Genomic DNA, 13,452 nt, shown 5'->3' on the forward strand with positions numbered 1-13,452 from the left:
CCCTCTAGCAGCAAAGCACCCCCACAACATGATGCTGCCACCCCTGTGCTTCACGGTTGGGATGGTGTTCTTCAGCTTGCAAGCCTCCACCTTTTTCCTGCAAACATAATGATGTTCATTATGGCCAAACAGTTCAATTTTTGTTTCATCAGACCAGAGGACATTTCTCCAGAAAGTACGATCTTTGTCCCCATATGCAGGCTTTTTTTATGGTGATTTTGGACCAGTGGCTTCTTCCTTGCTGAGCAGCCTTTCAGGTTATGTCGATATAGGACTTGTTTTACCATCACAAAATAGATGGCATCATGAGGGAGGGAAAGGTATGTGGATATATTAAAGCAACATCCCAAGACATCATTTAGGAAGTTAAAACTTGGTCGCAAATGGGTCTTCCAAATGGACTTTGACCTCAAGCATACTTCCATACTCCGACATCAACTGTAGCAACAATAAGCCGTTCATCTAAACAAACAAACAGTAACAGGAGGGAATAAAAATGTGGCATTGGTTATCCCCTTTGAATTCAGAATGTTTTTTTTTTGTCAATAGTGTCATAAAATAAAAGATGGATTGCATAAAACACTGCACTGCCACTAGATGTGATGGGCTTTAAACCACACTTGTCTAGCAAGGAAACCTATGTCCCAAATGAAACCATATTCCCTACATAGTGCACTACTTTTGACCACGACCCAATGGTTATTAAAGAGTGTTTAATGATTACCTTGGTGGCTGCGTCTCGCTCCATGTGTTCCTTCTCCAGCTGCCTGTGTAGGGCCTTTTTCTCCATCCTGTCCTTGATGACCACCTGCTCACTGTCTCTACTGGAACAGTAGAAAGATCAGAGTCAATATCCAGTGTACAATTTCAGTTCCATACAGGTATACTTTCTTAAAGCGGCAGTTTTCATTCAGTTTTAGCAAGAAGCTGAAGGATAGGGCTGGAGAGAAGTAACGAATCTCAAATTCATAGACGGCTATGTATGCAAGGACGGACCATCCATGATATCAAAATATATAGTTGACCATGTTTTGTACAGTGTTTGTTTACATTTAAAATGTTTACAAACATTGGAGTCAATGAAGTCATGCACATTTATAAGTTATTCTTAGAGAATCAATGGATATATACACATGACCAAAAGTATGTGACACCTTCTCATCGAACATCTCATTCCAAGGTCATGGTCATTAATATGGAGTTGTTCCCCCTTTGCTACTTTAACAGCCTCCACTCTTCTGGGAAGGCTTTCCACTAGATGTTGAAACATTGCTGCGGGGACTTGCTTCCATTCAGCCACGAGCATTAGTGAGGTTGGGCACGGATGTTGGGCGATTAGGCCTGGTTCCCAGTCGGCATTCAAATCAAATTTTATTAGTCAAATACACATGGTTAGCAGATGTTATTGCGAGTGTTGCGAAATGCATTCCAATTCATCCCAAAGGTATTGGATAGGGTTGAGGTCAGGGCTCTGTGCAGGCCAGTCAAGTTCTTCAACATCAATCTCAACAAACCATTTCTGTATGAACCTCGCTTTGTGCATGGGGGCATTGTTATGCTGAAACAGGAAAGGACCTTCCCCAATTTGTTGCCACAAAGTTTGAAGCACAGGATTGTCTACAATGTCATTGGGTGCGTGCAACTCAACATTAGGAAGATGTTCATAATGTTTTGTATAGTGTACATTAGGCCTACTATGCTATTTATTCCCTAGTGTCAGTGCCCTGAACCGTATACTCCAGAGAGCAATGGGTTGCAAAACATGCAGACCAGGGCTGTATTCATTCAGGCACACCATAGAAACACATTATGCAACGGAAAACAAATTAGCGTTTCTTTTTAGAAAAGTCCAGGTGGTCCCTCCCTGTTTCAGTCAGTTTTTCCCTGTTTGGTGCCTAATGAAATCGACCCAGGCGATCTGTCCTCACCTTCTTGGCCAGCTCCTAGTGCTGGAAGAGATTGTTAGCCTTGTTTCATAGTTTGTCTTCAATATTATTCTACAATGTAGAAAATGGTTAGAAATAAAGAAAAACCCTTCAATGAGTAGGTGTCCAAACTTTTGACTGGTACTGTATATGTCACACAAGTTCAATTATTCTCATATTTACGAGTCATGCCAATTTCCAACCATCTCTGAGGAAAGTCTGCTCTTCTCCTCCAACCTCTCCTGCTGTAGCTGAGGACAGAGGAACAATGATTACGCAGATGCACATGTAGTGTTAACCGTCTCTGTACGGCCAAACCTCAGTTACTACAAAGTCTGTAGCCAAGTCACACCAAAGGCTCTGTTCAGAAACACCCCCAGACCCCTAGCCACTTGTGTAGATCTGAAAGGATGGGATAGCTACAAGAAATGTGTAGATATTTGCAAAAAAGCATTTAATAAACTCTGTTTAAATTTGAATGTGAGTTTGCATGACCTAGGCCTATCAGAAAACCAGGCCGGCCCATCTTGGTAGGTAGGCAGGCTGGTTGTTGCCCACTGATCAGCCAAAGGCTCATTATAGATTAGTATAAATCTTAAAGATCCAACTTTTTTTCAATTTTCGCCTAAAATCTAAGCTTGTAGCTCAGGACCTGAAGCAAGGATATGCATATTCTTGATACCATTTGAAAGGCAACACTTTGAAGTGTGTGGAAATGTGAAATTAATGTAGGAGTATATAACACATTAGATCTGGTAAAATATAAAACAAAAAAAAGCATGCTTTTTTTGTATTGTATCATCTTTGAAATGTAGGCCTTAATGTAATATTCCAGCCCAGGTGCAATTTAGATTTTGCCCACTGGAGTAGTGTATGTGCAACGTTTTGGACTGCTCCAATGAACCATTGCATAACTGTTCAGAAAGCTGTATCATGACTGCCCAAATGTGCCTAATTGGTTTATTAATACATTTTCAAGTTCATAACTGTGCACTCTCCTCAAACAATAGCATGGTATTCTTTCACTGTAATAGCTACTGTAAATTGGACCGTAGATTAACAATAATTTAAGCTTTCTGCCCATATCACATATGTCGATGTCCTGGTATTTTCTTTGTTACTTACAACCTCATGCTAATAACATTAGCCAATGTTAGCTCAACCGTCCCGTGGGGGGGACACCGATCCCATGGAGGATAACAGAGAAATTGCGCAAGAATCTGTACAACAAATCTTAACAGGCCCATGGGCCGCCTGCCATGTCACCTTTTTTATTTATTTTTGTGTCAATGTCAACCAGCCCACCCAACAGCAAACAAAAATCCAGCCCATCTATATGCCAGATGGCCAATCCGCCCCTGCTTGAGGCGCTTAGGCTGCATTTAGACAGGTAGCCCAATTCAGATTTTTCGCCATTGGTCTTTTGTTTGCCACTAATTGGGCAAAAGATCGGAATTGGGCTGCCTGTGTAAACACAGCCTTAGGAGCTAGTGAATTATTCTGGACAGCGCCACAAAGACACACACACACACCCTGATCTCATCCTCCAGATGCTTCTCAGTGTGTTGATCTTCTGTCCCTGGTACACCAGCAGCTCCGCGCTACTCTTCACATACTTCCTCTTCAGGCCAGTCTTAGCCTTCATCTCCTGTAGTTGGTCTTTCAGGTGGGCAGTAATTTCCTCCCGTCGCTAAAGGGACGACATCAAGACAGTTTGCTCCAAATATTATTTAAGTTGCCAATCCTTTAATGCATTTACCCGAGATCGAGAAACAGAGAGGCTAATTCTCACCCCGATTTTCAAAGACATCAACATCTGACACCCTCAAGAAACTTCTCCCTGCAATACACACAGACCGCAATCAGGCCCAATGTGTAAGCGTGAGTAGTCTGACCCTATCATATCTATAAAGATATTCAAAGCAGAACAGAATGAGATGGCACAATCAACAAGTGCTGCCTTAAAATTACATTTAAAAAGGGATTCAATTAGAATTTTCCCCCCTACAGATCTACATAACCTAATCCACTTTTTCAAAGTAAAAGAACATTATTGAAGATACCCCCTCAAAATGTTTTATCATACTTGGATAAGTCTTCACACCCCAGAGTTAATACTTGGTGGAAGCACCTTTGGCAGCCATTACAGCTGGGAATCATTTTCATTTTCAACTCTTAGGGCAACATCCACTGAGTGTACAAAACATTAGGAACACCTGCTCCATGACAGACAGACTGACCAGGTAAATCCAGGTGAAAGCTATGATCCTTAGTTGATGTCACCTGTTAAATCCACTTAAATCAGTGTAGGTGAACTGGAGGAGACAGGTTTAAAGAATGATTTTTAAGCCTGGAGTCAATTGATACATGGATTGTGTAAGTGTGCCATTCAGAGTGTGAATGGGCAAGACAAAATATTTAAGTGCCGTTAAACAGGGTATGGAAGTAGGTGCCAGGCACACCAGTTTGAGTGTCAAGAACTGCAACGCTGCTGAGTTTTTCATGCTCAACAGTTTCCTATGTGTATCAGGAATAGTCCACCACCCAAAGGACATCCAGCCAACTTGACAACTGTGGTAAGCATTGGAGTCTACATGGGCCAGCATTCATACGGAACATATTCTACACCTTGTAGAGTCCATGCACTAACAAATTGCAACTAAATATTAGGAAGGTATTATCCATTGTTTGTCAAAATTGTTCAAGCTCATTTTACATTTGGTTGGGAATCATTGATGGACAGCAATACGCAAACCATGTCTCTGATTTTCAAGCAAATTTGACTGAGGACTGAGAATAGACCACTTAGGAACACTCATCACCTCTTGGATAGCTATTCTGGTGTGTCCTTGGCATTAACATTTGTGTAATTGTCTTGCTGAAAAATACTATATACTATCCCACGGTTAGTTTTTCCGAAGACTGAGGCGGGCTTTGCTCCTTTAATATATATTTTTTTCCTAACAATCTCCCCCATCCCTGCCGATGACAAGCATAACCATAACATGATGCTGCCATCACTACTTGAAAATAAAAAGGGTCTCACTCTGTGCTCTATTGGATTTCACCTAGCCTCGTTGAAAAACAGTCTTCCCTGAAACGGGAAGCCCGTAGCACAAAATCAGCAAAGAAATTTAAAAGAAGTGCCAATGATGTTGAAAGAATTGTCTGTCCTGTTTGTAATAGAGCAAATTCTAGAGTTAGAACAAAAATATATCGCGGCTGTCTCGACCCCCAGAAGTACCAAATTAGTGTTTGTTGAAGAAAGCAGAGTCCGTCGAGACTAAGCCTGTTCATGGACCCTGAGACATGGTCAGCCGCCAGATATAGGAATTCAATCGCTACAAGCACCATTTTTTGGTGCATCATCGGCTGTAATAACAACGAAAGTGATCACCGCATCATTAAAGTGCTCTACCTTGGAACAACATAGCTATCTACAGCTAACTTTTGTCACTGCAATAGGCCATATAGCTAGAGGTTGTTTGATTGTTATTAAACCCAGTATTAATCATTGCAAACTTCAGACTTATCATATACAGTGGGGCAAAAAAGTATTTAGTTAGCCACCAATTGTACAAGTTCTCCCACTTAAAAAGATGAGGCCTGTAATTTTCATCATAGGTACACTTCAACTATGACAGACAAAATGAGAAAAAAAAAATCCAGAAAATCACATTGTAGATCAATTTATTTGCAAATTATAGTGGAAAATAGGTATTTGGTCACCTACAAACACGCAAGATATCTGGCTCTCAACAGACCTGTAACTTCTTCTTTAAGAGGCTCCTCTGTCCTCCACTCGTTAACTGTATTAATGGCACCTGTTTGAACTTGTTATCAGTATAAAAGACACCTGTCCACAACCTCAAACAGTCACACTCCAAACCCCACTATGGCCAAGACCAAAGAGCTGTCAAAGGACACCAGAAACAAAATTGTAGACCTGCACCAGGCTGGGAAGACTGAATCTGCAATAGGTAAGCAGCTTGGTTTGAAGAAATCAACTGTGGGAGCAATTATTAGGAAATGGAAGACATACAAGACCACTGATAATCTCCTTCGATCTGGGGCTCCACGCAAGATCTCACCCCGTGTGGTCAAAATGATCACAAGAACGGTGAGCAAAAATCCCAAAACCACACGGGGGGACCTAGTGAATGACCTGCAGAGAGCTGGGACCAAAGTGACAAAGCCTACCATCAGTAACACACTACGCCGCCAGGGACTCAAATCCTGCAGTGCAAGACGGGTCCCCCTGCTTAAGCCAGTACATGTCCAGGCCCGTCTGAAGTTTGCTAGAGAGCATTTGGATGATCCAGAAGAAGATTGGGAGAATGTCATATGGTCAGATGAAACCAAAATATAACTTTTTGGTAAAAACTCAACTCGTTGTGTTTGGAGGACAAAGAATGCTGAGTTGCATCCAAAGAACACCATACCTACTGTGAAGCATGGGGGTGGAAACATCATGATTTGGGGCTGTTTTTCTGCAAAGGGACCAGGACGACTGATCCGTGTAAAGGAAAGAATGAATGGGGCCATGTATCGTAAGATTTTGAGTGAAAACCTCCTTCCATCAGCAAGGGCATTGAAGATGAAACATGGCTGGGTCTTTCAGCATGACAATAATCCCAAACACACCGCCCGGGCAACGAAGGAGTGGCTTCTTAAGAAGCATTTCAAGGTCCTGGAGTGGCCTAGCCAGTCTCCAGATCTCAACCCCATAGAAAATCTTTGGAGGGAGTTGAAAGTCCGTGTTGCCCAGCAACAGCCACAAAACATCACTGCTCTAGAGGAGATCTGCATGGAGGAATGGGCCAAAATACCAGCAACAGTGTGTGAAAACCTTGTGAAGACTTACAGAAAACGTTTGACCTCTGTCATTGCCAACAAAGGGTATATAACAAAGTATTGAGATAAACTTTTGTTATTGACCAAATACTTATTTTCCACCATAATTTGCAAATCAATTCATTATTTCTCATTTTGTCTGTCATAGTTTAAGTGTACCTATGATGAAAATTACAAGCCTCTCTCATCTTTTTAAGTGGGAGAACTTGCACAATTGGTGGCTGACTAAATACTTTTTTGCCCCACTGTAGGTACACAAATGTTGCACAAGTCCTAGGCTCAAATTGTAGAATGCATTTAATAATATCTTTAGTTGATCATGGTGACAATTTGTAGGCTAGATCATTTATACAGTTAGTGTTTTTATACAAAGTGTATGATTGCAAATGTATTGCATAATGCAGGACGAGTCGCATAAATTATTCTTTGATTTAAGGTCACTCTTACAACTATTTCTGGAAAAAAGTTTTGGATACAAAGAGGTCATTTGGAAAGAATTGGTATGTCTTTAAGGTAATTCACCCAGAAAAATACCAAAGTATTTGAAGGAAGTTCCAGGTTCGTCACAAGTTGTTATCAAGCAAGCACTGAATATTGTGGGTGAAGAGTGTATAGAATTGGCCAGTAATAAGGTGGATTCAATATCGCAACAGTTCCTCAGCACTGAGAGTGTTCATGGGATAAGGTTTTAGATGAGTAAAAAAAAAGTTTTTGCAATGTGTAAGCACTTTCTCCATGGCTGTGGCTACAGGAACAAGGAAGAGGCCTCCTGACTGCGCAAAGAACTGTACAATGGCCGTGGCAGGTGCCACCCTTTTAAGAGCACGTTCGAAATGTATGTGTGCACTAATGTTTCGTAATGCGCTTGTCATGCATCAAGATGGAATGCTTTGAACAACTATCCACGCTCGCTGTCTGTGTGTTCAGGAAGAGTACAATGACAAAATTTAAACAGATTGGCGAGTCATGGGATGAGAAATGTCTCCAGGGGAAGAGAGATATGGAGGGTCCAGGTCCAGACTGCAGGGAGTGTAGCTTGTCCTGACAACACAACGATGTGACTTATTCATGTCCCTTGACTTATTTGACATTTTGTTGTGTTACAGCCTGAATTCAAAATTCCACAATACACACAATACCCAATAATTACAAAGTGAAAACGTGTGAATTAAATACAGAAATATCTCATTTACATAAGCATTCACTCCCCTGAGTCAATTCATGTTATAATCTCTGGGTAACATGCTGACCACACCGATCGCATTACGTGTGCGAGTGTTGCAAAATAAAATGTACACATCAATCATGTCATCCAAACTCACGATCGTCTGCGTAGCCAGGTGCTAAAATAGAACTTGGTTCTAGTTTTTTTTACGCATGATGGGCTGCAAGTCCTGCCTCTCCCATCTCATCATTGGGTTTTAGGAGCATATACCCACGTGGGTGATTGAAAGCTGAACTGGCTTCAGTCCATTTGGTGGTGGTAATACACCTTAAAGTTGTGTCGTGTCTTTGGCTATGCCGGATTAAGTGATATGACATGCTATTCTATAAAATCCTTTCTCTGTAATTAATTTTACCTGATTGAGCGAATCATGTAAATGTAATTAACTAGAGAGTTGGGCACCACAAAATAATATTTATAGAGCACTTATCTTCTCTTAAAGACCTAGTAATATTTTACATCAATAGCAGTCAATAGTAATCGGCACCTTATTTCAGTCTCATCTGAAAGTTGTAAATTCTTGGTTATCTTCACGGACCCTGGCTAAAAAGTTGAATCAGCAATACAAAATTGGGTTTAATTATTTATTTACTAAATTCCCAACTAATCACACATAATTACATATACACAGAATGAATCATAGTGAATAAGAGTTCAAAGTTCTTACCATTCACAACCAAAGCTCATGTAGTTATTTCTGAACCCTTCTGACATCGGATCCTCATCCTAATGTACCCGGAACAGGAGGTTACATTTTCGTCAAGGGCTTATATAGTGGAGGGAGAAGGGTGTGTTTCATAGTTTACAACCTATGTCTCTTCACGTGGGTGGGCCACAGAGTTGGGCCTAATTCACTCATGAAACGCAATTTTCACATTTTAGAAGCTAAAATCTCATTTCATCCCATCACGAATAATTTCATATTCAAACATTTAAATTGCACAACAATTCCATGTGAATCTGATAACTATAATGTGTTCAACTGGTTGGATTACCAAAATATAGTTCATTTCCCCCACCTTCTGATGTTCTCAGAATCTCTAGGTTAACCAAGGGATTTTCAATAGTCCAGTAGGTTAGAGAGAGGAAAAAGGGGGGAGAGGTATTTATGACTGTCATAAACCATACATTTTCTCGTCCTCCATCTCACTTTGACCAGCGCATGTGGCGGCGATCCCTTGAGAGTTAAGAACACTAACCTAATCCTCGGTTATTGACATCTGAGAAACTACTATTACCAATGAATTCTCCACTTTCTTTTTTTTTTTTTTGAATTTTACCCTTTTTTCTCCCCAATTTCGTGGTATCCAATTGTTGTAGTAGCTACTATCTTGTCTCATTGCTCCACTTTCATTTTCAATAAATCGCAGACTGCCAGCCACAGTTGATACACTAAACATTTGCCAAAACGTCTCTTTTCTTTGGTAAATTAGTGTTAACGCAGAGGAGCTGTAGTGCCTTCATCGACTATTTAAGGGATAATACCCTCGAAGCCGGTGTTTGGATGATATATTCGTCTCGGCTGGCAAACCGTGCCAATATAACGTAAACTCACCCCATTCCGTACAAATGTACACAACTGCGATATTCATACGAGGCTGCAAAGAAAAATAATGGGACTGTAGCAACTGTGTTGACGTCAAAATCTGGGATGTGAACTATGTTTCTATTCAATCGTTGATCGACATGGTAATGGCTCTATAGTATTGGAGAAAAGTTCAAAAAACAGACCCTCCGTTACATCGTGACGTGTCATGTCGTAACGTACAGCACGCATAAAGCAACTATTTCTGTCTTACAATCTCTCTCCACCAGGTGTAGCACTTCTCATCGTTTAAAAACAAGAAATGGACAGTGACGGGGGTAGGGGGATAGATACCTAGTCATTTTTTCGTCATCATTGCATGCGATCATCATTCTCAAAGCCGCTGTTTACTTCTAAGAACACTTTAGCACTACCCTAAAAACCCAATTTCAAATTCGACACAAACCTTCAAATAGGTACAGTGCCTTGCGAAAGTATTCGGCCCCCTTGAACTTTGCGACCTTTTGCCACATTTCAGGCTTCAAACATAAAGATATAAAACTGTATTTTTTTGTGAAGAATCAACAACAAGTGGGATACAATCATGAAGTGGAACGACATTTATTGGATATTTCAAACTTTTTTAACAAATCAAAAACTGAAAAATTGGGCGTGCAAAATTATTCAGCCCCTTTACTTTCAGTGCAGCAAACTCTCTCCAGAAGTTCAGTGAGGATCTCTGAATGATCCAATGTTGACCTAAATGACTAATGATGATAAATACAATCCACCTGTGTGTAATCAAGTCTCCGTATAAATGCACCTGCACTGTGATAGTCTCAGAGGTCCGTAAAAAGCGCAGAGAGCATCATGAAGAACAAGGAACACACCAGGCAGGTCCGAGATACTGTTGTGAAGAAGTTTAAAGCCGGATTTGGATACAAAAAGATTTCCCAAGCTTTAAACATCCCAAGGAGCACTGTGCAAGCGATAATATTGAAATGGAAGGAGTATCAGACCACTGCAAATCTACCAAGACCTGGCCGTCCCTCTAAACTTTCAGCTCATACAAGGAGAAGACTGATCAGAGATGCAGCCAAGAGGCCCATGATCACTCTGAATGAACTGCAGAGATCTACAGCTGAGGTGGGAGACTCTGTCCATAGGACAACAATCAGTCGTATATTGCACAAATCTGGCCTTTATGGAAGAGTGGCAAGAAGAAAGCCATTTCTTAAAGATATCCATAAAAAGTGTTGTTTAAAGTTTGCCACAAGCCACCTGGGAGACACACCAAACATGTGGAGGAAGGTGCTCTGGTCAGATGAAACCAAAATTGAACTTTTTGGCAACAATGCAAAACGTTATGTTTGGCGTAAAAGCAACACAGCTGAACACACCATCCCCACTGTCAAACATGGTGGTGGCAGCATCATGGTTTGGGCCTGCTTTTCTTCAGCAGGGACAGGGAAGATGGGTAAAATTGATGGGAAGATGGATGGAGCCAAATACAGGACCATTCTGGAAGAAAACCTGATGGAGTCTGCAAAAGACCTGAGACTGGGACGGAGATTTGTCCTCCAACAAGACAATGATCCAAAACATAAAGCAAAATCTACAATGGAATGGTTAAAAAATAAACATATCCAGGTGTTAGAATGGCCAAGTCAAAGTCCAGACCTGAATCCAATCGAGAATCTGTGGAAAGAACTGAAAACTGCTGTTCACAAATGCTCTCCATCCAACCTCACTGAGCTCGAGCTGTTTTGCAAGGAGGAATGGGAAAAAATTTCAGTCTCTCGATGTGCAAAACTGATAGAGACATACCCCAAGCGACTTACAGCTGTAATCGCAGCAAAAGGTGGCGCTACAAAGTATTAACTTAAGGGGGCTGAATAATTTTGCACGCCCAATTCTTCCATTTTTGATTTGTTAAAAAAGTTTGAAATATCCAATAAATGTTGTTCCACTTCATGATTGTGTCCTACTTGTTGTTGATTCTTCACAAAAAAATTGGCAAAAGGTCGCAAAGTTCAAGGGGGCCGAATACTTTCGCAAGGCACTGTATGTAATGACACGTTATATAAACTCTTTATAGTGTTTTATTTACATTTTAGAGGCGATAAGGTGATAAGTTGGACAGATCGAGTGAAAAAAAGCTATTTTCCCACACAACTACTCTCCTTCTCACTATCACGTATTAGTTTCGCTTCCCCACCCGCCATTTTTAAAAGACCCCATTGCCTTCTTGAATCATGCAGAAACGGGCATCGTGGAGGCCTCGGCATGGAATTTGTTGGAAAGGGGAGAAATTGTGCTTTACAATGGTATTGACATTACAGTTGATCTGGAAGTATTACGTTTTTTGGGCGCTAAAATAAGGTCAATTGTACGGACCAAGGCAATGTACAAAAGTGCGTGAGTTTACGTTATCCTGCAAACACCGGCTTCCGAGGGCATTATCTGTTTTATACAATGGGTTTCCAACATATTCAAATAATGATTGACATATTTTCATTAAAAGCTTTTTTTAATGAATTAATTCATACTATTTCATACTTTGACGTGACTGTAAGTTGGCTAGCTAGCAAACAAAATATAGTCCCAACACAAATCTAGGGTTGCTACCCAAACTGGCTGGTCATTCCTGCTATCGGTTCGGTTGCTAGAGACGCGACCCTGTCGCTCAGTATCTATGAACGCCACCCAGTCGTTCGTTCTAAATGTTCCATACTGGAAGAGACATACAGCAAGGTTTATACAAATCTTCACTGTTAAACTAAATGTTAGTCTAAAATAAATGTGAGAATGTCTAAATGCTTTTTATAGTGAATATAAAGTGCCTGGCTGGGCTGATGAGACAGTGGATTGCACAGTCAGATAGAACAGAGTAAATATGCATTTTAACGTCAGAGTTCATTTGTGGAATAGATACCTGGAATGTGCTTTTAACCAATCAGCATTCAGGATTAGACCCACCTGCTGTATAATTTGTGTATAGAGCAGAATTAAATTTCCCCCCCATTTTATCTTCAATGTTCAGCAATGTTGCAAACTAGCTAGCATATGGAACAACTTTCTACAAAATGTTTCCTACCCGGTCGGTGACAGTGACGAACATGTACCACCAGACAGAAGACTTAATGGCTCTTCATGGTTAATCTGATGTCTGCATTGGCTGTGCAGCATTTACAGTGATATGGCCTCTGCGTTGTGCCAGTAACCGAAAGGTAGCTGGATCATATCCCCGAGCTGACAATGTAAAATTCTGTCATTCTGCCCACAAACAAGGCAGTTGTTCCCCGGGCTCCGAAGACGTGGATGTTGATTAAGGCAACCCCCCGCATCTCTGTGATTCAGAGGGGCTGGGTTACACATTTCAGTTGAAGGCATTCAGTTGTATAACTGACTTGGTATCCCCCTTTCCTTTCATCCAGAGGCGGCGCTCCTAGTGGCCGGGGACTTTAATGCAGAGAAACTTAAATCCGTTTTACCTCATTTCTACCAGCATGTGCAACCAGAGGGAAAATAACTCTGGACCACCTATACTCCACACACAGAGATGCGTACAAGATCTTCCTCACCCTCCATTTGGCAAATCTGACCATAATTCTATCCTCTGGATTCCTGCTTACAAGCAAAAACGAAAGCAGGAAGCACCAGTGACTCGGCCAATAAGGAAGTATTAAGATAACGCAGATGCTAAGCTACAGGATTGTTTTGCTAGCACAGACTGGAATATGTTCCGGGATTCTTCCGATGGCATTGAGGAGTATACCACATCAGTCACTGGGTTCATCAATCAGTGCATCGATGACGTCGTCCCGAGAGTGACCGTACACTCATACCTCAACCAGAAGCCACGGATTACAGGAAACATCCGCACTGACCTAAAGGGCTGCCGCTTTCAAGGATTGGGATTC

Source organism: Oncorhynchus clarkii, chromosome 27, assembly GCF_045791955.1.
Source record: "Oncorhynchus clarkii lewisi isolate Uvic-CL-2024 chromosome 27, UVic_Ocla_1.0, whole genome shotgun sequence".
In the NCBI taxonomy this organism is placed as follows: domain Eukaryota; kingdom Metazoa; phylum Chordata; class Actinopteri; order Salmoniformes; family Salmonidae; genus Oncorhynchus; species Oncorhynchus clarkii.